This window comes from Callospermophilus lateralis, unplaced genomic scaffold, assembly GCF_048772815.1.
Source record: "Callospermophilus lateralis isolate mCalLat2 unplaced genomic scaffold, mCalLat2.hap1 Scaffold_79, whole genome shotgun sequence".
NCBI classification, from domain to species: Eukaryota; Metazoa; Chordata; class Mammalia; order Rodentia; family Sciuridae; genus Callospermophilus; species Callospermophilus lateralis.
The window spans coordinates 7,799,666-7,809,973 of NW_027515935.1; positions in this window are offsets into that span (position 1 = coordinate 7,799,666).

Genomic DNA, 10,308 nt, shown 5'->3' on the forward strand with positions numbered 1-10,308 from the left:
TTACCAAGTTTTATGAAATCCGTCACTTCCTGTGAGTTACACAAGGAGCCTGGGTCAAGCACATATTAACTGCTGTGACGATCAGAGAAGAAAATCAGTTGGGAACTTGCTGTTTACCATGCTGAGTACGTATGCCCAGTTCTTCACGGTCGAGTAATCATGGGCGCCATTATAGATGACTAATACATCCCCCACGACTTAATACACTCAAAAGTAGAAGTGCACAAAGTTTGCAATTTTAGATGTCCTTGAGTTCCTATAAAGACACAAATTTTCTGTACATAAAATTTCTGGACCCAAGAAATTACTGGCTTTTTTTTTTAGACTAATAACTTAAGGCACTGAATGCAATTTAACAAATAATATCTAAAATTCACAAGTATATAACATGCCTTTAAGTATTAAATGAGCCAGTTTTTGAAGTTAGATTCCCAGTAAATCATCCAAGTACTTATTATATTAGCCGGGTGCTATACTATCACCCACAAAAATGTAAACAATCTCACTCTAATTGAAATTAAATCTGTACCTCAATGAAACGTACAATATGTACAAAGTTATGAAAAGAGACAGATGATCCTTCATGTATGGTACAGCAACATCAATTAGTTTCTCTCTGAATCTTTTTTGGCGCGGGGGTACTAGAGACTGAACTCAAGGGTGTTTAAACACCGAGCTATATCTCCAAACTTTTTTTTTTTTAATTTTTTTTTTTTATTCAGAGACAGTATCCTGCTAAGCTGTTTAGGGTCTTGCTAAGTTTCTGAGGCTGGCTTTGAACTTGCAATGCTCCTGCCTCAGCTTCCTGAGCCCATCACTCCTGATGGCTTTTCTGAACCTGCCTCTTGGAAGACTTCCCATATTGTAATTCATTGTCTATTCAACTCCAAGTTGATTCCTGAGTGTAATGTTGCTTTCCTCGGCTGGATAAATCTTTATGTAGAAAGGACGTATGTTGAAGAGGGACAATCCATATCATTTGGCAGGAAGTGAGACAGCCGACCCCAACCACTACCAGTTTTATTTTCATATGAAAATATTGCTATCAGAAGTTTTGCGCAATTTGTAATCCTTTGAGAACTCTCAAAAGGAATCGTGAGAAAGTAGAACGCATATCATAAAACTTACTTTGCCTGAGTAATCTGATGCATAATTAAGCATATTTAGTATAATTATGTATTTGTTTTTTTAAAAAAGCAACTTCCAGGCATAAGCTGATGTGAAAATAGTTTGATGATCAACTAAGCAGGCAAAGAAATTTAAGCAAGCACTTTAACCATACTTACAGAGCTAAAAAGCTACCAACCACCTAGCAAACAAATGTTCCACCAGGGGATGTCGTCTGCATTTAGTCCTTTTGCAGCCACTTAGTACTTGCACGTAAATTGTTGGGGGAATAAAAAATCCCCTATATTTCTGTAGAGTGACTTATAATGTCCAGATGACTTTATTTTTTATCCCAAGGAAGGTCTGTCTTTATGCTTTATTGTTGATTAATTTCAAAGTGATTTCTGACGCTTTTGTTTTTCAAATTAATGTCAAAGGGTAAAGAAACTGTAAGCAAATTTTTGAATTCTTTAAGAAACTTTGTTATGAATGCTAGGTTAATCCTTTCCTATAGCCAGGAATCCTTTATCAAAGCAATTATTTCCTAGCCATAAGAAAAATCTGGTTATATTCTATAACTGGATTTAATAGATTAAGATTTAAGTGAACCTCATCTTTAATGTATTTGAAAAGCATTGATTAGTTTAACAACAAGAATGATAACAGCTATCAGTCATCAGTTCCAAAATAAAATGTTTATTTCAATTGCAGATTTATAAAAGTGGTTCACCTCCAGGACCATACCGGATGAATGAAAACATTTCACTAGACATGTTGATTCAGGACGATGTGTGTATTTGCAAATTCATCCAACAGTCAGTGTCACAACCATGTGAAATCGTGAATGAGAACAATGGCTTTTTTTTCCCCTTGCAAAAATGTGTACTTCATTGAAATCTATATTGGTTCAAACTCAAGCAGCCATCAGTGGAGGAACTGTGGTTGATGTGGAAGAGTCTGATGCTGAGACCAAGCCAACACTCCCACCCAGACAGTCAGGAGCCTGAGCTTCCCTACCTGGAACTATGGCGTCTCCATCTTTAGCGGCCTCCTTCCTCGGAGAGAGACAGTACTGACGTGGTTACCCTCCCTGGGAGTGATGTGGCCAGAATGTCTCCACAGGAGGTGCCAGCCACCCTGGTCCTCAACAGACAGCAGCTTAGCAGGCAATAAGAAACCAGCACTTCAAGATGTGTTACTCAGTAGCTGGGTCACGCATGACCAGGTGCTCTGGGGTGACGGCATGCGCTGAGAGCCTGGGTCTAAATGCCTGCTCAACAGTTTGCAGCTTCTTGCCATCAAAGCAACAAATGTAGCTACAGTGCAGCCCTTCCTTTCCTTAGGGCTGTGTGGAAGACGCTATCCAGGTTAGTAAGAATCTCGCTGCATCCCCGCAGGAAGAATTACTCAGCCTTACATTTTGAAATTACCAGATTTTAAAAACATTGTGCTTCCTCAGTATGAACTGGGGATCAGTCTCAGGACCCCCTGCAGACTCCCAAATCCACAGATGCTCAAGTGCCTTTTACAGAGGGTATCATGTTTGCATAGAACCCACATCCTTCCTCCTAATGGCTTAAACCATCTAGGATTACGCGTAATACCTAATACAAGGTACATGCTATGTAAATAACTTATCCTGTATTGTTTAGAGAGTCATGACAAGAAAAAAAAATAAGATGGCAACTGTTCAGTACAGATGCAGTAATTCTAGACGTAACTACATAATACAGGAGGGACACGTGAGACGAACAAGGCTCCAACACCGAGTGCTGGGGACAGACTGGACACCTCTGAAATACTGGAGGCCACAGAAGGACATGCCCACTCATGACTCCATCTACACAGATCCAGAGAAGTAGTCAAAGCACAGAAAATTCAAATTCTGCTTTTGGAACCTTCTGGAATTGTTTTTTCCCCAGAGCATTTTCTATCTGAGGTGGTTGAGTGTGCAGGTGTGGACCTGCAGACCCAGGGCTGAGTGTGCCCCACAGGGTGTTGAAGGACATGGGCTACGGCCTGGGAGCCTGGAGGTGAGCCCTGGGTCTTAAAGCTGTGCCTCAGCCTCTCTGCACCTCCGTTCCCACCCCTGGAAGACAGCATCATGCAGGGTTACCATGGAGAGTGAAGGGGACCCTGGATGTGAAGGCACAGAGAGCCATTGAGACGTTAAGCCAAGTTGGCCTTCCTGTGTGACGTATGCTTTCGTGGACGAAGTCTTCTCTAGTCCAAAGCCCTGCATCTCAAAGAAAGGGAAGTTATTGCAAATATTGGTTTGATGGGCTCTTTTTCATTTTTTAGTGACCAAAGGTCCAGTCTACATCTTTTGAGGGATGGTGAGTTTTCCCAGTGATGTTAAGACCCTGGGGAGACAGGGTGGGCTGGGGCCGAGGCCCGCCTTGAAAACGTGCTCCGGCCCAAGCTATTGCTGATCTCACTTCCTAAACATTCCTTCTAATTCACCAAATATTTTGCCCCCCTGCCTTTTCATTCCACTTTCCCCCAGTCACATGGGCTTTGCTTTTGATGTGGCACACACTTTAAAAATACATTATTAATCAGACGAGCCCGTCACCCCTGGAGCTGACACTCTGTCCCCTGCTTATTCTCAACAAATCTCCCTTTGTGTTCCTTTGTGCTGAAGTGATTAATCATTTCACTATCCAGAGGCTGCTGACAATCTTTCCAGATGACTCCAGCTACCATGACCCCCCTCCCCCCAGGCAGCCACACGTTAGGAACCTGCTCTGGGGTCTTTATTCCTGTCGCTGCGGGCTCCTCCTTTCATAGGACAATGACTAGCGAACCTCCAAAAGAGCTCCGTTTGTATCTCTTGCCTTCCCCAGCCCCCCAGAGTTCAGGGTTGGGGTGTGTGTGTGGAGCGGGTAGTGAGGGCTTCAAAGTGCAAACAAGAAAACGGAAAGTTAAAAAGTCAGGACGAGGAGCGCTTGTTTTGCAGACTAGATGGAAGGTTTTTCTCTTGGTGTCTGAGCAGAACCTATGGAGCCCAGTTTTCCTGAGCAGTAGGGACGCCTCCATTGCTGGAGGCTGAGGTTTCATCTCCCTTGTCCTCTCTGCCTCTGGTTATATCCACAACAGTTTCCAAGCACCCTGGGCCGATGCCCAATCTCAGTCTCACCAGGATCTTCATCTGTGATTTGGTTTCCATGAATGCAGACTGGATGCGCCGGGTGGTGGTGGTGGTGGTAGTGGCCTTTTTAAAACAAGCTATTACTAACAGTTTCAGCTAATGTGAAAGTTACAGTTTTAAAAAATCTCTCATTTTCCCCCCTTCCCAGGTATATACTGTTAAACTGAATTCAAAAGCATGTTTCAAGAACAGACCCCAAAATACAAGTTATTGTTAGAGAAGGGAAAGAAGAAATGATTCATAGAATAGATGTGCAGGTACAAGTATCCTGATAATGTTAATTGATATGGAATCCCAAGGTGATTTTTTAAAAAGTACTTTATATGCATAAATATATTTGTATTTGAGAGTATTAAAAAGATATTTCAGTAGCTGAGGACTTGAGTTTTAAATTAATGCAAAATAGCTTGATAATAAGCATGATGTTGATCTTAAGTGCCCCCCTTTTTTTTTAAGTATTGAGGACGGAACCTGGAGCCTCGTGCAGATCAGACAAGCACTCTACCCACTGAGCTACCTCTCCAACTGCTAATCTTAAGATTTTTTAATCAGATCTCAGAAACCTAATCAATATTCACATAAATGAGTAGAATATAAAATCCTTAATATTCTGGTATGAGGATGCTAACCCACAACAAGGGGGGGTGGGATGGAGAAGAATAGAAGTCCTCTGGATTAGACAAAGGGGAAGGAAGGGAAGGGAGGGGAGATGGGAATAGGAAAGACAGCAGAATGAATCAGACATCACTTTCCTATGATCCTATGTGAATACACCACCAGTGAACTCCACACCACATACAACCACAAGAATGGGATGCCGGACTCCATGTGTGTATAATATGCCAACTACACTCCACTGCCATGTATATCTAAAAAGAACAAATAATTTAGAAATCCTTAAGATATTTTTTAAAAAAATTTATTTTTTAGTGTCTGTGGTGCTGAGGATCGAACCCAGGGCCTCGCATGTGCTAGGCGAGTGCTCTACCGATGAGCCACAACCCCAGCCCCAAATCCTGAATATTTTAATTCCATAGAACTACAGACCTTCAATTGTTCAGTGTTATAATAAAAAAAATACTACACTAAAAAGAAAATCTTGTAATGAAAAAGCTGTAATAATAAGCAATGAACCGCCCACAGGATACAAGTTTTATAAGCTTCTAGGATATCCAGTGGGGAAAACAAGATGCATATATCCATGAATAGGTGTACCTTTCAGTGTGTGGGGGGAAGCCAGGGAACAGGGGGGAAATCAGCTGATGTGATCATATGACCTAAGACTGCACATGGGGAGAAGCCCAGCTGTCCTGATGTATCAGCAGAAACTGAAGGTGCCTAGGGAAGTGGTCTTGCTTAGGACTGTTCACCAGAAGTGGAGGCGCTGAGCAGAATTTCTTTCTAGAACCTCTCAGGCACAAATGGCCCCAGGAATGGAGTTGTGTGCAAATGGAAAAATGCTTCCTGCTAAAAACACAGTTCATTTGGGAGGAAAAGAACCCTGACACTGGGTGACCTATTCAGAAACTATGGGCTGTGTGCACAACTCTGCAAATTAGAACAAAACAACCCTTGAATAAATAGGGGAGTGTGTTCTAAAAGTTTTAGAAAACTCCCGAGTTCCAACCTCTGCATTTCCTCAGTACTCACATTTCACTGAATCTAATGAGCATAAAAACAAAGAAATTACACGCCTGTAAATCAAATTTATCAGAACTTATAAAACAACACATAAATACAATGAAAAGAGAAAAAAATTCGGTTTCTAAGTTTTTTTAGGTTAAAATGAGATATGTAATTATAAGATTCTAAGAACCAGAATAAGGCAATTATGTCTTATTTAAAATATGTGATTATTATCTCGATAAATGTTCTCATTTTCAAGGCCTCCATCTCTTCCATCCTCAAACTATCATTTTCTATCTTAGAGATTATTTTTCTAAGATCTGTGTGTATACAATGGTAATTTGCAGCACATCAGTGTAATTTCACAACCCTTAATTTGAAAAATAACAGAGAACACTGTGTGGGGTTTTCATAATGAATACAATTTAAAAATGTGTGTCTTGAGTTGATCACTTTGGATAGATGTGTTTTAATTGTTCCCAAACTGCTTTACCCAGAGCAGATTAGCAGAGGAAATAGCTTTGACTTCTAGGCCTGGCCTCTACCAGCAGCAGCATGGCAATTAACCAAATTAGGCCTGCAAACTTATTATCTTGATATCTTAGACTCGTCAAATTCATTACCTATCAAATCGTGACACTCAAGTCTCACGAAAGATAGATACAAAGAGCCCGAGTTCTCCTGAGGGGTCCGCTGTAGGATGGGCTGGGTTCCCTTCCTGTCTGACCACTGGGAGTGAGCAAGTAAAGTTTCACCTGTTTGCATTTGCACTCATTGTACAGGATGTTCCAGTGTTTCCAGAAAACACCACAGTCTTGAAAGTCCTTGGAGAGCGAAGGTTTTAGAGGAACAGAACTTCCAACGTGTTTGTTATAGGACTGGAGGATAACAGAGTGGGAGAGTGGGGAGAGACTTTGAGCAAAAGGCCCAAGTTGGCTCATTCTTCTTCATGCACTTGTTCAGTATTTTTTGGTGGGGTGGGGGTGGGGAGCAGTACAGAGGATTGAACTCAGGGGCACTCGACCACTGAGCCACATCCCCAGCCCTATTTTGTATTTTATTTAGAGACAGAGTCTCCCCAGGTTGCTTAGCGCCTTGCTTTTGCTGAGGCTGGCTTTGAACTCGAGATCCTCCCGTCTCAGCCTCCTGAGCTGCTGGGATTACAGGCGTGTGCCACCATGCCTGTCTTATTCTGTGTTTTTTAAGCACCCATTACATGCTGGTCATGGTGCCAGCCCCTGGGATTTGATGGATTCCCGGGAAATAAGATAGGTCATTGTAATAAGAATAAAGGGTACCTGGGAACACAGACTAGGAGCATCTAACTCAGATCTGGGGTATCAGGGAGGCTTCCTGAGGGGAGGACATCTCAAGTGAAGCTTGGTAGATAAGCAGGAGTCACTCAGCTGAATCTGTGGTCAGGGGTAGGCAGAGCATGAATTAGGGCCGGGTGGGGGAGGATGCTAGAATACGCTTGCAGAAGACGAAGCCGAGAGCCAAGCAGAGCCTGGAGAAAGAGGAGCTGGAGTGACTCCCGGGGCCGCAGCATGCATGGCCCTGCAAACCACATCCAGGAATTGACTGCCCTGAGCCCCGGGTGGCAGGGGCAGGGGGCTGATGGGTGGGGGCAACTAAAATATGTGAAGCCAACATGAGCTTGGGAAAACTGGTTCTGCTTGTAGGGTGGAGGCTGGCTGGAGGCTGGCAGGAGGCGGGAGGCAGGAGGCTAGAGGGCAGCTCTCGGAGGAATGGAGGCAGGAAAAGATGGTGGCTGAACCAAGTGGAGACCTGAGAGAATGGACCTATTTGAGGGATCTGGAGCTGATGAGCTCGGGGAGGAGCTTGTGCTGGGTGTGAGGGAGAAGAAGAGCGGAGGGGCTTGGGTAGACAAGAGGGTTGACAATTCATGATGGAGGAAAGGCTGGTGGATGTGGTGATAAGGTGGGGGGTCAGCCACGGTCATAGGCAAGCACCCGGGAGGCAGCAGGAGAGGTGAGCATGAAACTCAGGACACAAAGCTGGGGTTGAGGCCAACAGTGGAGACCCACTGACCGGAGGGTGTTGTTGACAGAAGCTAGAGGAGCCAGGGGTGAACCCAGAAACACTGGCATTGAGGTTAGATGCAGGAGGAGAGACCCACAGAGGACCCCAAGCAGAAATCTCCACAAAGTGGAGTGGCCCCTGGGGGTGCAGGGCGGTGGGGGATGTCAAGGGCATGAGCACTGTAACTCGAATCCTGTGGTCAGCAGCCTCCAAGGCCCAGCAAGAGACCAGCTGGGGAGTGCTTCAGGCAGGGGGGCCTGGGGAGACACAGGCAGCAGGGGCTGAGGGGAAAATGAAGAGGAGACCCAGAGCTGAGCTGAGAACATCGACCAAGGAGGAGAAAAGAGCCGCACTGAACGACTCGCTCGAGAAACCTTACATTCCTTCTTTCCCTCTTTTTGGGAATCATCTGTCCTTGTGGACCCCAGGACAAGAAGCCCACAAAAAGACGGCAGTTGGAAGAGAGGGAAGAGAGAGGGGCGCAGCCTCTGAGCTCCTGAGTGGGCTGCAGCATGGACAGAGGGGTCAGCCTCAAGGAGCAGGAGGGCAGACAAGGAAGGAGGGACCCGTGGGATACAGGAAAGTGTCTGGGTGGGGGCAGACCCGGTGGCAAGAGCTCCAGAATGGTGGGTCTGTGCCTGTCTGCCCCACAGCCATGCCCCTGGTTCCCAGAACTGTGCCTGGCACCCTGGCTGGCTGCAGCCAGTCAGACGTGGGACGCCCACTGGGGACCATCTGCCTACCAGGGACAGGCAAGGTGAAGCCCCTGCAGGTGAGAAACGCTGGCATCCCAGGTGTGCTGAAGGGAGGGCGCTCTTACCCAGCCGGGCCGCATAAAGTGGGTTCTTTGGAACCACAAGGTCTTACTCTATAAGGTACAGAAACGTGCTGCACACAAGCACCCACACAAAGCATCTTCTGTGGTGTTAGGATTTCACTGGGGGTGATTAGGAAAAGGCCTCTCAAAGTCTGTTGGGGCTGGGGGTGTAGTTTGGTGGTAGAAAGCTTGCCGGGCCGGCGCAGGGCCCTGGGTTCCATCCCCAGTACTGGGTGGAGGAATGCCTCAGGGGATTGATGAGGAGGCCACAGCAAGAAGACAGAGACCCAGCCAGCAACCCCACCCCCGAGCACCACCTCCAGGGTGACCTCGGGTGGAGGGTGAGACAGTCCTGAGGGGAGACCACACAGTCTGAATGCTTCAATCCTGACCTGGAAGTGGGATGCAGAACAAACCAGAGGTCCCAGGGCCAGCTGCTGGAGGGCAGGTTCCGCTGCTCCCATCAGTGGTCCCAGAGAGACCCAGGGGTGGACGAGGGACGGAGAACGGAGGCGCGTCCAGCCTGCAGAGACGACCCTGCCTCGGAGCAGGGGCTCACCTGGTGTGGCTGTGCCAGGCACAGGTTGACCCTGGAGGGGAGTCTGCAGGGAATTCAGGGGCAGCAATGGTGGCACGAGGTCTTCAGCGACTTGCACTTGAGGAGTTATCTGCAAAGACCTGATGGAGCTTTCAGGTCAGAGTGAAAACCGAACAATGTCTGTCGGGGAGAGGTGAAGTAGGTGACAGGGACCTTCGTGCTGGGAATTTCCTGCCTCGGTTTACACACGCACGCGCCTACTCCCCGGAATTTTGCAAACAAGTAGAGTCCTAACCTGTCCTCATATTTTGAGGGCTAATATTGCCTTAGTAGATTTTGATTTATTTTAATGTCTAGATACTTCTTAATTAGAACTCTAAACATTCTTTGAAATGTCTTAAAATGTAAGAATTCTGTAAATAATTTTCAGTTCTGACCTCTAGTAAGGGTTTCAAAGTCTGATAAGGTTATATTAAATACAGAACTAGGAAAGGAAGAATCGATTGCATTGGTTCTCTTAAATGAAGTCATAAAGCAAGTTGCTTGGCCAGTAATGTGTCTCAGCAATGCACAGTGGGACTGCTGGAGAAGGACACTCAAGTGAAACCAGTTTAAAAATAAGTGACGGAGGGCTGGGGGTGCAGCACAGTGGTAGAGCACGTGTTAGCATGCGCTAGGCCCTGCGTGCAATCCGTAGATACAAAAGAAGTTACATGTATGTATTGTGTGATATTCAAATCAGAGCATCAGAATAAGCATGTCTATCTCCTCAAATATCTATCATTTCTTTACAATAGAACATTAAAAATTATCTTTTTCTGACTTTGTAAAAATATGTTCTCATTATCTGTATTTACCCGACTGTACAATAAAACACCAGAACTCAGTTCCCCAGAAACAAGTATAATTTTTATGTGTCAATAAAATAAAATAAAATGAGTGATGCATTTGGGGAATGTCTGCATTACTGTGATTTCATATGTACTGGTGTCTGTAACTCTGTAGATTAAACACAGCAACACTGTA